At 40.3% G+C, this 14,263-nt stretch overlaps 1 protein-coding gene across 5 annotated transcripts in view; it reads right to left on the bottom strand.

Annotated features, from left to right (window-relative positions):
• The window catches only part of PPM1B (protein phosphatase, Mg2+/Mn2+ dependent 1B), a 77,184-nt gene extending 67,556 nt beyond the window's left edge, over window positions 1–9,628 (bottom strand). For 2 of the 5 annotated variants that reach the window (XM_074204996.1, XM_074205003.1), the window contains exon 1: window positions 9,246–9,628. The gene's annotated coding sequence lies outside the window, so the exon portion shown is untranslated. Of the gene's footprint in view, window positions 1–7,748; window positions 8,904–9,245 lie in introns of those variants that run through there. The other 3 variants (XM_074205015.1, XM_074205024.1, XM_074205011.1) reach the window with 3 other exon arrangements.
• Window positions 9,629–14,263: the final 4,635 nt, after the last annotated feature.

The raw sequence follows: 14,263 nt of genomic DNA, 5'->3' as shown, positions 1-14,263 counted from the left end.
TTCCCTCAGTTCTAAGATCCAATCATTAGTCAACTCTAATTTTAAAAGGGAATCAACTCTTACATCCATCTGCAATCAGAGAACTATAGCCTAGATCAGGCCTCCATTACCTCTCCCCAGGACCACTACAATAACACCATCATTAGTCTTGATGATTTCAATTTCTCAAAATTCATATTTTGAAAACATATTTTTGCCATCATCCCTTTCTTAAAACAAACTTTAGGGTTTATCATTGCATCCAGAATAAAGTACAAAATCCAAAGACTGGACTTTAAATCTATCTCCAGTCTTATTTAATATAATGATATTCCCCTACACATTAATTCTTCTCCATTCAAATTAGTCTGTTAAATATTCCTGGTATAGGGCATTCCATCTCTCAAGTCCAAAATGCTGTCCCTTCTATCCTCCACTTTACAAAATTTTATAAGATTTTATAACTGTTCTAAAATAACTATAAAGGTACATCTAACAGCTAAGTAGTATTTCAAATTTCCACCTTTCAAAGACTTAATTCTCATGTCAGGGCCTAGAAACAAATTCTGTCTCTCTTACAATGTCATTACATTTCCCCCTTTCCAGTTTCCTATAGCCTACCAAGTTTCAAAAGTTTACAATTACAATAGTTTGTAAAACACTGAACAAGCCCTAAACTTTTTTTTAACCAAGATTCTCCCTCCCTCCTATCTAGCTTTGTTTACAAAATATATTTCACAGTCTTGCAATTTTTATATTCTTTTCCTTCCTTTCAACAGTCCAAACTACCTATTATTTATACCACTCTTCTCCGCTAGTAATTGCTGATCCCTATGTTTTTCATTCCTTCCTTTTTAACTGTCTAGAAAGTAAAAGCAACAATCAAAAGAAAACAAAGCTGCCATCCACCTACACGGTCCTACTTAGTTTAATAAAAAATGGTTAAGGAGACACAAAAACAAGAAAGCATACAGCAGGCCAAAGAGTAATAAAATACACACACACACACACACACACAGATATATATATATATATATATATATATATATATATATATAAACTACAACTGGCCCAGACCTACTGAGAAAAGGACTCAATTCACAAATGAGAGAAATTACATATTCACCAAAATCAGCTGTAAGCCTACCTTAATAATTCTTTTTCCCTAATTATTTCCCTCTATCAACTCCATCTCCAGGTCCTACAGAAATCTATGTAAACCAAGAATTTCACTTGAAATAAAAATACTACATTCAGTCACATTAATATTTTAGACTAAAGCACATTTCATACATTGTAAATAAATTTTGATATACCAACTCAAACATCATAAAAGAATGATTCATTATCATACTGTACATTTAAAAAACCTTAAACTGGGGCAGCTAGGTGGCACAATAGATAGAGCACTGGCCCTGGAGTCAGGAGTACCTGAGTTCAAATCCAACCTCAGACAACTTAATAATTACTTAGCTGTGTGGCCTTAGGCAAGTCACTTGACCACATTGCCTTACAAAAACTAAACAAACAAAAAAAACCCTTAAATCTTTTAACAGCTTACATGACATTAATCTCTAGTTTTACAGAAACAAAAATTATAACCCAAAAAAGAACATAGAATTTAAAATTAAATGATCATAATAATATAATGCATATATTATAAGAATATAAAGTTTTATTAAGATTTATAAAAATCAAATAGAAATGGGGAAAGGTATCTAAAATGTAGGCTTTGAGACATGTGGACAAACTTTAGACAAAGAATGTTAAATGAGCAATGAAAGTCAATAGAACAAGCTTAAGGATTCTTAAAGTAATTTAAAAATTGCTCATTTTAAGGAAATAAAGTCTCTCTTTTTCACTAATATAACCACATTACATTATTATTCTAATAAAATTACTTTAATGGTCCAAGCTAACCTGCCTTGCCATATAAGAAACATGCTCTAAGACACTAATTTGATCAAGTTTACCATATAAAAATATGATCCTCTCATCTTCTAAATCAGTGATTGCTAAATGAAAGCAAAATGGCAAATGGTCCCTAGCTATGCCTAGTACAACCACAAAAGACATTCAACACTAAAATATATAACATTAGCTAGTTGGAATTTACATAGCACTTTAAAGTTTGCAAAATGCTTTACAAATACCTCATTTTATCTTCACAAAAAGCCTTGGAGTCAGGCAACACTATTAGCTCCATTTCATAAATGAGAAAACTGAAGCTAAGAGCAGTCAAGAAACCTGTCTAGGGTCATGTCTAAGGTCAAATTTAAATTCAGATCTTACTGTGCCAGCCACTGGAGAACCTAGTTGATCTTATGGACAGCTTAATTGAAAAATTTGTGGCAAAACTCATCAACTGCTTTGCCAAGTAAAAAAAAGATAGGTAGGAGAGAGTCACTATCATATAATAAAGTTGGGACAACTACAAGTAGAAATTTAAAAAGTAATGAAAGGACATTAAAAATAAACAAATGGAGTCAGGAGTATCTGAGTTCAAATCCGGCCTCAGACACTGTGTGGCCTTGGGCAAGCCACTTCACCCCATTTGCCTTGCCAAAAAATAAATAGATAAACAAATGACACAAAGTAACTTTAATGTGACAAAGCAGAGGTAGGATGATTCTATCAGCCCCTATGAATAAATGTGTTAAACAAAAAAAAAAAAAGAATGACACAGTAAAAGAGTGGCAGCCATGACCAGAAAACAAAGATTACTTACACAATGTTTTCAAGTCACATAAGGAATACTTAAGGATTATCATCAAACACAGTCCCACAAATATTCCCAATGAACCTGGAAAACTAAGTCACACATAAATCAACCAAATTATACTAGACTTGATGTATCATTTTCTAGTGACAAGTATTAAATAATCCTGTTTGATCTGTCACCTCTTTCCTGTCATTATTCTCACACCCCCAAAAACCCTTCCCAACTCTCAGGGATTGTTTATCAGCACAGCACTTCTTTCAATGCTTACAGACTACTTAGCTAATTCTAATTTAGGCAATATTTTTCCTCCACTTTAATTCTTAGTTCCTCATGTTTTAATCAAATCAACAACTAGGTCAAAAAGATTATCTGTAATGAGAAAAAATAAAAGACAGATGCCAGCATAGCTATTAATAGTTTGGACTTCCCAACACTTCCTTTTGCATTTAATTTCCTAACCCAGTCTAGACCCCTCCATACTACTATATACTTAAGGTATAACGTAACCATCCTGGGGTAAGTGTGTCTTAGTGCAGTTTTCTCAGGTATGGACTGGACTAGATATTCAATGTAATTTCCTCCAACTCTGAAAATCTGCATTTTTATGAAGAATAAAAAAATATTAGTTCTGAAGTGAAATCTTACATATCTAGGACCATCAAGACAAAGTCTTTCAGGACAGCAAAGTTTCTCTTTGGAATCTTCACAAAGGTCATCTACCAATCATTTTTAATCAACTTTTTTCCCCTCAAAGCAACAGTCTTTACATTTAAAAAGATAAGTTAAATGCTAAATTAAAAAAAAAAATGATCCTCCACAGGATTAACAATAAAGTTTTCCAATTACAAATGAAAAATTTCTAACTTATGAGATAAAAGTAAAAAATGTTGGGAGGGTTTTTGCTAGATCATTTCTAAAGTCTCAGCTTATAAAAGTTCCATGACTTTGTACAATAATGAATTCAAACTACCAAACCCTGAGGTATGATTTTAACTTCCTCTAAAAAATTTGAATCAATTCCCAATATCTGATAATAAAAGCTATTAGGTATTAACTAATATAAGCTTTGATAATTAATAACTTGAGTTCTAAGTTCAGCATATAACTTATGATGATGATGATGTTTGTTCTTCACCCTTGACGAAAACCAGGACATTAGGAAGTGATACCAAGACATGCATGTGAACTGTATTTAAGTGAAGAGGTGCTGTGCTAACTCACCAATCTCACCTTCTCCTCCCTAGCCATCTGGGTCCAGTGGTCAAAGGTGAATCAAGACTACTGGAGATGGCCCTGGATAAAAGGCAATCAGGGCTAAGTGACTTGCCCAAGTGCACAAAGTGTCTGAGGCTGAACTGAACTCCTCCTGACTGCAGGAGCAGTACTCTAGCTGCTCCTTCTAACATGTAAAATCTAATAAAAGTTCTCTCAGTTACATTCATCAATTTAGGAGGTCATTGAGAAGTTCAAAAAATGGTTAATATCTTTGTTACAAAAGCTATAAAAACTGTTCAATCACAGGCAGTGTTATAACACTTTAGATATGTCCAGTACAAGTCAATGATACATTAAAAAGCCAAAAAAATTTTTTCTGAGAATATTTCTGTGCTCTCTTAGCATGATCAATCCATCAATATTAACAGATGGACACAAATCCAGGTCCAGAAGGAATACAATAATGGTAGTTAGTGTCTTCTCTCTGGTGATTATTTACAATTTAAAATCTGTATTAGACTGTGAGCTCCTTGAGAGTCAGGGACTAGTTTGTTATTTTTATTGTTCTGTTTTTGGCATTGTTTTGTTTCTGCCTTTCTTTGAATTTCTAACATTTATTTTACAGTGCCTGGCTAAGTAAGGGCTTAATAAAATACCTGCTAACTTGAAGGGAACAGATTTCAGAAAGGTAGTAACAGACACAAAACTGCTTTCATCAATCTCAAACTACTCCTTGTTGTTCAGTGGCTATCTTTAACACTAATATTCTCCTGGTTATGCTCGATGGCTATGAATCATCAAGCACCTCAATCTCAATAGATCAAAACTTCAGATGGCACAAATGAACACTCAGAACATAGATAGGACAACAGATTTAGAGACGGAGGAAACATAAGAGGTTATCCAGTCCAAGTCCTTTTATTTAATAAATGAGGAAACTGAAGTCCAGGGAGGTGAAATGTAAAGTCACTAGGTATAATTATCAGAGGTAAAACTTGAAACCAAGTCCTCCTACTCCAGAATCTGAACTTTTTTCCACTCCTCAGACAGTGAGTTTAAGTGTCTAAAAGCTATGAGTAATAAAAACTTATTCACAAGAAATATCCACAAAGATATCACCAAGATCAAGTATGAACAGAAAAGTAGCAAGGCCAATCATATATCACATATAGCATAAAGGAAGGCTTACAAATGGGCAACCCAAATGCTGCATTGACATCCACAAGAGAAGTTTTCAGTGTTTATGAGAGTGGTTCTGGGGAAGATTTATGAAAAACACAAAACAAGATGGAACACAAAAGTTAAAATGCACTAAAGTACACACTTTAATCGACATTTTTATAAAGCCTGGAAATAAAGCATTGAAAATGAATAAATCACTGATCATTTTTAAAAAGTCAAAAATTGGGGGCGGCTAGGTGGCTCAGTGGATAGAGCACTGGCCCTGAAGTCAGGAGTACCTGAGTTCAAATGAGGCCTCAGACATCTAAGAATTACCTAGCTGTGCAGCCTTGGGCAAACGACTTAACCCCATTTGCCTTGCAAAAAAAAAAAAAAGTCAAAAATTTCTCCTAAGTATTATCAAATGAATACTAAAAATGTTTATTACTATTCAATATAGCCTGAATATATCAAGGTATGAAACAGAATTACTGACATAATTAGGTTTAGTGATTAAGAGAAGATCTTAAAACTATCAAAACACTTTTATCCCAGAACTAGGACAACTACAAGATCAAATCAAAATAATTCTCATGAGTTTACATAAAAAGTTTTGAGGGGAAAGGAGAGCAACATGCTGAAATGTTTTTTCTACTCCCCTGAATACAGTAATATCTCTAGCTTAAAATAAGGTTAGAAAACGTAGTAAAAAGGTCTCAGACCATAGATCAGATGCCACAGATAATTTAACATGCCCTTTAGAAGGGTAATTAACCTTACCCAAAAGTCTTAAAATGTCTGCTTTTCTTAAATGAATTTAATGACATAAGCATCATCTTTAGTAAAGATAAACTAAATATTCACTATAAAGGTCAGTAAATTATTGCACCTTTTTCTTTCTCCAGCCATCCCCTGCCACCAATCTTTTCTGGATTAGTTCAGGTCAAAAAATATTACAACTGTTGCAACCTTCAAGATTATCCAAACCAACCATGAATTTCCAAGAAGCACTTTAGGCACAAAGAAATGAAGTCACTCCCTGCAGGGATAGAGACCAGGAAGCAAACAGCTGTATAAGCATTGATTGGCATTTCATAAACTTTGAGGAGCATCATGTGAAAGCAATTATTAAATTTTGCTGCTAAACTTCCCCAAACCCTACCCAGATTTCACACTTTGAATGAGGGTGGTAATAATTAAATAACAGTTTCAGTGACTATCTACATGATTCTAGGGGACCTTTAATTCTATCTGTCTCTACACTGGGTTGTTCAATCTAGTCAATAGTCATTAATCTCTACATAAAATTTTGCCAGTTCTTTCAATTGTCAACTTACATGATTTTTAAAATGTACATTTTGCTTTTAAATGGCCAGTATGATTTCAGCTTCTAAAACAAATTTCCAATAGAAAAAAAAGTATTAAGTGTTCAAATAAATGAAAAAAAAATTACCACATTTCCAGGGATCCTTAGACAACAAGTTTGTGAGTCTTTATTTTTAACATATGGGGGGGAGGGGGCAATGTATTATATAAATTTCTAATCGGTGTCTCTAATTTATTTTTTAACATAACTATGATACTAAAATTTAGGATTGAAAGTTCCATGTGTGTTGTGAGTATATGTATGAGAGAGAGAGCAAAAGAGAGAGAGAGAGAGTGTTTTAACTGAGCACTGTCAATTATTCAAGTTATTTTCATGGGCAAAATAAATACAAACTTTCAATTCTTTATTTCAAGTTTTTACTCCCTTTATGATAGGTGACTAACTAAATTTGCTTGAGTTCTGAGCATCAAAAAGGATAATAAAACTTGGTTTCTCTCTTATGGACAAGTAAAATTTTTATAATTCCATATATGTATCCATGTAATACAAATACAGGATAGATGCCTTCATGAGAAAAGGCTAAAAGTAGGTATCACTCACAAAATTTACCAAAGACATGTTTTTATTTAACAATGTCATTCAAAATGATTTTATTAACTTAAAACATTTTAAGGATACTACCATTTTATCTAAAACTATGTTCAACCAATTATCCAATCATGTTCTAACATGGTTAGAAATATGGAAAAACTCTAAGTTCAACACACCCTCTATTTTCAAGATGTTAAAACGACTTAGAACTTTCCTTTATAGTAAACATTTGAATTTTCATCAAGAATAGTTGTATCTCACCTACTCAAGTTATAAACCTGCTCTTCAAATAGACTACTGTACCATCCCTTCAAAATCAGTCTTAAGGGGTTGGAAAGTATATGCTAATTACTGAGTAAACATATTTTATTCTACTACAACCTGAAATGGTTAACATTTATTATTATAAATACTGTAATTATCCAACACAGGAAGAAAGTTGACTGATTCGTTATCATCTTTATCCTAATGTTAAGTGAATTCACCACAGAAACAATTAAGATGGCACACAAAGAATTGAGGAAATCTTAACATGCAAGAAAAAAAACTGAAATTACACCATAGTGATAATGCAATACCAATGACTATTGCAAAAACAATGAGGGATAAAGTAAAATATAAGCCCACACAAAAAAAGGGGGAAAAGACAACAGAGACATTGAGAGAGGGAAAGAAGCGGGAGGAAGAAGTGAAAAATCAATGATTTTGGAGTTAGAAGAGTTAGATTTAAATTTCATTCAATATTATACCTACCAAATCATTTAACATTTCTGGCCCACAAGTTTCCTCATCTGTAAAATGAAGCAGGGAATGGACTACATGGGTCTCTAGATTAAGGGTAAAAAAAAAAGAAATAACACCTGAAAAATTCCTACCAAAAAAAAAAAGCCATAAATAGCTGAAAAACCTAGTTTGAATGCTAAACAAATGACATAAATATATGCTGTTAGATCTATCTAAATACACGTATACACACACATATAAATGTCCATACTTTGGCAGCGGGATACAGGTATGAAAAACCAACCTGAATCAGGAAGATCAGGGTTCAAGTCTAGCTTGTGATACTACTGGCTGCCACCTTAGGCAAGTCACAACCTCTCAGTGCCCTAGGCAACTCTCCAGAACTATAAAATGCATACAGGATGCCAATCAGAAAGGGTAGAAGAAGTTTCCTACGGTTTAGTCAATCAAAATACACACATTTTAAAAGACAAATTCCAAGGTCCGTAAAATACTTCTTAGAAGAGTTAGTTTGTATTTGAATACTTTACTATCCTTGTTACAATAAAAAAGGAAGCCTGTATTACTGGAAGAGGCAAATATAAAAAACTAGAATAACTTGCCTCATTGTTTATTTAGGACTGTTCTATTTAAAAGTGGGCCAACTATAGGAACCAGATTCTTACATAACATAAAAAAAAAATAAAATCCCAATGTCTGCTAAAATTCAGTTTTGGTAACGTTTCTTTATCTTCCAGGACAGTGATTTATTTGTTCATCCTTACACAAATCTTCTGTCAACCCCAGCGATAAAACCACCATAATTCTCATACCACAGGAGATATTCATGTCTTAACACCAACATAACTCAAAGTAGATACATATCCCCAAGACTCAATTCCTAAAACAAGCCTTTTAGGATGCGTCTGCCAACTTTATTTTGATATATTAAGCACATGTGCCTCGTTTAAAGAGGTCTGCCATGGCTAGTTCTAAAACAATTTCGACATTATGTGTGCATTTTTTTTTCCTTTTAAAAAAAGTTTTCCCCGTGTGGCCTTGAGGCGAGCCACAAAAAAAAAAACTAATATAAAATGAAATAAAAAAAAGTTTTGTGGAGGCTGCTGATTTTGGGGCGGCAGGCGGTACATCAGCACGGGGGAGTCTCGGGCACACACGCCCGTAAGAAGCGGACTGGTCCGAGGCCGAGGGCTTCGGGCCGGCTCTCGCCCTCCCCTCCCGGCGGCCGCGGCGGCCGGACGTGAGGCGAGGCGCGGAGAAGCTACAAATAAGGCAAGTCGGGCCCATCGGGGGCCTGGGACGGGCTTGGAAGCACGGGCTTCCATTTCTAGCTGTTTCTGAGGCATGGCGACACAAGACGGAGTTGGCGAGGGGAAGCAGGGAGGAGGAGGAGGATGACAGCAGAAAAGCAGCCATCCAGGCGCGGGGAGGGCCCAGCCCGGGGGGCGGCTCGCCGCTGCCGGGCCCGGGCCGAGGCCTAGCCCCGCGGCAACGGGCGGCGCTTACCTGGGACGGGAGGACGGAGAGCTCCCTCGGGCGTCGCTCCGGCACCGCGCCCCCCGCCCCGGATCCCCGCCGAGGCGCGACCCCCCGGCCGCCTCGAGGGCTGTTTACGCCGCCGGGCCCTGGGCGCCGCCGCCGCCGCTGCCTCCGGCCCTCCACCTCAGCGCCGCCGCCGCCGCCGCCGCCTCCTCCGTCGCGGCCTCGTCTCTCTGGGGCATCTTCCAGCCACCGACCCCTGGGAAACGCAGAGTCCGGCCGCGCCGGCGGGAAGCTCCCCCCGCAACTGCCGCCGGGGCCGAGCGCTCAGAACCCAGGCGGCTCCTCCGCCATGGAGCGGCGGCGGGAGCGGCGGCAGCAACTCGGCTCCTTCTGCTACCAGCGGCGCCCCCCCACCGCCCCAAGTCCGCGGTGCTGCGCGGGCCCCGCCCCCGAGGAAGCCACGCGCCCCGTCCCGGAAGCCCGTTGGCCGAGCGGCCCGCCCGTCACCGAGCCCTCGTCCAGTTGGGCTCCCTCTTGTAACTCCGTGTTTCATTTTCCCCGCCTCCGCGGCCTCGCCTCGGGTCCGCATCTCCCATTGGACGCCGACGCCCTTCCCCGATTGGACGCGATCCACGTCCGTCAAACACCGCCCACTAAGTAGGACCCAACCTCTTAAAGAGGTTTGCTTCACGCTCCACCAGACTCAGCAATCCCTTCCCTTCATTGGCCTGGGTGGCCTACTCGGTCATAAGTCCATGGAGCTGTCAATCAAACACCGCCCATAGGCTGGGCCGCCTTTCTGACTATCCCCTTTTTCTATTGGTCCAAAGGGTGATTCGAACCTTCACCTCATTGGCTTGCTCTAGTTGTCCATCACTGAGCCAATTTCCAAGTCCGTCACACCGGCTTTTTTTTTTTTAAATGGGAGAGCAAAAGGCGGGGAGATGCGGGAAGCGCGATTGGCGGGACTCCCCCATCAATCAACTGTGGAGTCCCCGGCTGCTTCGACGCGCCCCTAGGAAGAGCTCGCCCCGCCGTTCCCGGCCTCCAAAGCCCGCGGGCGAGCAAGTTCCGAACGGGAGCCCACAGGCCACTCAGCTTCGAGCTCAGAGGCCCTGCGCCGCCCCGCGTGGCAAGCGGCGGACTCCGATTGGTGGAGGCAGTCGTCCTCCTTCCTCATTGGAGGCCCAAGCCGCCTCCTCGGGGCGTGGGCGGCCGGTCGCTAGGCCGCGGACCGGACGGAGGAGAGATCCAGGGGAGGCGGCTGTTTGGCTTCGTCCTGAGAGGTGGGGGCGGGCGCGGAGGCCCGGAGACCCTGCGGGGGGAGGGGAGGGGAGGCGAGACCCGGATGTGCCTTGACAATGAAATCATCGCCGACCAATCAGAGCCCCCGAGCGGAGCCGCCCGCCGGGAGGAGAGCCCCCGAGGGCGCGGGAAACTGGGGAAGCGTGGGGAGCCACGCGGGGGAAACTGAGGCCGCCCTCCACAGCCAGCCTTGGCTCCCCGCTTCTTGCGCCGTGCCCCAACGGCCCCGGCAGTCGGAGGAAGGGGGACGGGCCCGCCTGTGAGGCCCGGGGCCCCCGGGGTGAGGACGGGGCTTGGGGGCGGCAGGGGAGGTCACTGTGCCCGCTCCACAACCACCCGGCTGTGGCCTTGGCCGAGACACTTAACCCCATCCCCTGCAGAAAGCAAAAAAAGCAAAGACTATAACCAAACCCTAAGACCCCCCCCCCCCCCGCTACTGAAGAGTTGGGGGGTCTTTTATGTGTATTCTACTTGAAAAAGTTAAAAAAAAAGGTTTTGAAATCCATGAATGCACGATGCAAAGTAGTCTATGATAATGTTTGTCCTTCATGACCTCAGGGAGGTGAAGCCATGAATTTGAGGGGGGCTGTGCTAAGTCACCAGACACTCTCTCCCCCAGAGGCACCCGAGCCCACTGGCCAGACAGGAATCCGGAGGACTGGAGATGGCCAGGGATGCCAGGCTCAGTGACTTGCCCAAGGTCACACAGCTGTGCCACATCTGTGGCAAACCTCGGAGGTGGGATTAGAACTCCTGCCCACCTGATTTCCAGGTCAGCGCTGCACCACTTTGAGTTGCCCTTACAATTATTTAAGAAAAGAATGAGTAAAGAAAGAGTTTCTCAAATATCCAACCCAAAATTGTGTCAAAAAAAGCAATCTAAAATACCACATACTGCATAGTTGAATGTATATATATTTTACTACCTGGAACTCGAAGATTTTCTCAAATATTTGACCTGAAATAGTGTCAAAAAAAAAATCTAGGGGGTGGCTAGGTGGCACAGTGGATAAAGCACCAGCCCTGGAGTCAGGAGTCCCAGAGTTCAAATCCAGTCTCAGACACTTAGTAATTACCTAGCTGTGTGGCCTTGGGCAAGCCACTTAACCCCATCTGCCTTGCAAAAACCTAAAAAAAAAATAAAAAAAATCTAAAATACCACATACTGCATAAGTTGAATCTATATATTTTAAAACTTGGAACTCAAAGATTTTCTCAAATATTCTACCTGAAATAGTGTCAAAAAAAACCCCCTAAAATACTGCATACTGCATAGTTGAATCTATATATTTTAATACCTGGAAGAAACAGGTAAGGGGGAAAGGAAAGAAAGCTGGGTAAAAGTTTAGAAGATACCAAGACCAATTTCAACAATTTCCTGCTTAAAGTGTAGCAGCCAGCAAGGACAGGACTTTGCTTTCATCATACTTTAAAATCTACCCAAATAAGAGGCAGGGACCAAAACCAGGGCCACATAAGAAAGAACCTGAAGTGGAGAAGAGGAAATAGCTCCAAGGATTAGAGGAGCTAATCAGACCAGGAATCAGCCATTGACATGCATTGGATTCAGTTTGAATGGCCAAGACTCCTTTTCAGAGCTTCTTGCAAGCAAGTACTTCCTGTTTAGCTCCCTGTGCTTGGGCTTAAAGAAGACCTCCCCTATATCTTCTTGAACTATACAGCAACCTAAAAATTATACTCATGGGATGATATAATCTAAAAAGTCGGAGTTTTGGTTGGGGAAGGGGCAGGATGGTAGGAAGGTGAAAGAGATCATTTATAAGCTGAAGCCCCAAGAAATAGGAATGTAGAACCAAGATTTGACAAATATTACCCCCTTTTAAAATGCTTGTTTGGCATTCTTACCTCCGTGTGAATTCCTTTAATAATAGACAGCTAGGTCACACAGCAGATAATGAAGCATTGAATCTAGTATCTGGATGATCTAATTTTAAATTGCACTTCAGACTCTCTGTGACCCTAGACAATTTACCTTCCTTCCATTCAGTTTCCTCTTCTGTAAAATGGGGATAATCAACTAAGTAGCACAATGGACAGAGCACCTCAGGACCTGGAGTTCATCTCATACCCTAAGTGATGGTGGGCAAGTCATTTAGCCTTGTTCACCTTAATTAACTTATTTGTAAAATGAGTTAGAGAAAGAAATGGCAAACCACTCCGATATCTCTGCCAAGAAATGGGGTCACAAAGAGACATAAGACTGAAAATGAGGAAACAAATGGGACATCTGTAAAGTTCATTGCTAGCTTTAAAGTGCTTTATAAATGCTGGCTATTTATTCTGCCAATCTCCCTAAGCCTAGCTTTGAGTACTGCTATATGCTGAAAAAGATGAACATTGCCTATTTTGCTGACTTTTGCCTATGGAGACAAAGTCCTCATTGTTTGAGATTAAAATAGATTCATAATGAGTTCCCATTTGTGCAGTATTTTAGAGTTTACAAAGTGCTTTTCTCTCCACAAAACTGTGAGGAAGCATTACAACAATAATTATGTTTGAGAATCAGAGAGATGGCTCAATTGGGTAACAGACCACTCTTCCCAGAAAATATTCATACAGACCCTTTCCCAGTTCCACACCTGACCTTTCTCTGATAGCCTCCAGGCTCTTCCCCTACCCTCCTACTCCTCTTAATGAAAAACCCAGAGTTCACTTTCCCACTCTTCTCAGAAAACTACTGATTGAGTGATACAGTGATATCAGCCTCCTTGGTGCTTTCTCTGCATTCTGTGAATTTTTATTGGCTGCCTCTGGGGCATGAAACAGTCCCCCCCTCTTCATCTTTGCCTCCTGATGACCCTGGCTTTCTTCAAGATCCAACTAAAATCCTATCATCTACAAGTCTTTCACAGTCCTCCTTAATCCTAATACCTTTCCTAAGATTGTCACCAGTTTATCCTGTAGTTCACACATAGCTAGTTGCATATTGCCTCCTCCATTTGACTGAGCTCCTTGAGAACTGACTTTTTTTTTTAACCTTTCTTTTTATCCCAATCTCAGCACAGGGTCTACCACAAAATAGGTTTTCAATAAAATTTACAAACTTCCCTCGCTTCCCTTTCTAATATTCCACTTCTTTCGAGGAGCAACCGCCTACAAAACTACTCCCCATTGAAATCACAATCTTCAGGGACCAGCCCTGAGCATACCTGCTCTGTAGAACACCCACTCTTTTAAGAAAACAACTCTGAACACACCTCTTTTGTCTAACACCCACTGCTCTCAGGACTAACACCCTGAACAAACACCCCAAGTGTTGACTCCAAGCTACTCATCCTCAGTGAAAGAAGTGACCTGTAAACCTGCCTCCCCTCATCTGCCTAATAATTTCGCATTTTTAGAGTCCTTTTAGATTTATAAAGTACTTTTTATACATGACCTCATTTGATCCTCTCCACAATCCTATGAGGTAGGTGTCATTATATTCATTTTACAGAGAAATAAACTAAGACTTGAAAAGGTGAAGTAGCGTGCTTAGATTCACACAGCTAGTAAGTGTCTGTGATGGGACTGTATCTAGATCTTCATTCTAAATCTAGAATTTCTGGGCCCTAACCATGCCCTTTCTCTCCCTCAGCCCCTACTAACCATATCCTAGCTCCTAATTGTGTTATATTGCCCTTCCAGTCATATCCCAGGGTTTTCTGAGGGTCTAGAAGAAAGAACACTAAATGAGAAATCAAAGTATCTTGGGTTCAGTTAGAACACCCTGGAAG

The sequence above is a fragment of the Macrotis lagotis genome, chromosome 1 (assembly GCF_037893015.1).
Source record: "Macrotis lagotis isolate mMagLag1 chromosome 1, bilby.v1.9.chrom.fasta, whole genome shotgun sequence".
Taxonomy (NCBI): domain Eukaryota; kingdom Metazoa; phylum Chordata; class Mammalia; order Peramelemorphia; family Peramelidae; genus Macrotis; species Macrotis lagotis.
This window is presented reverse-complemented; position numbering and strand designations above follow the sequence as displayed.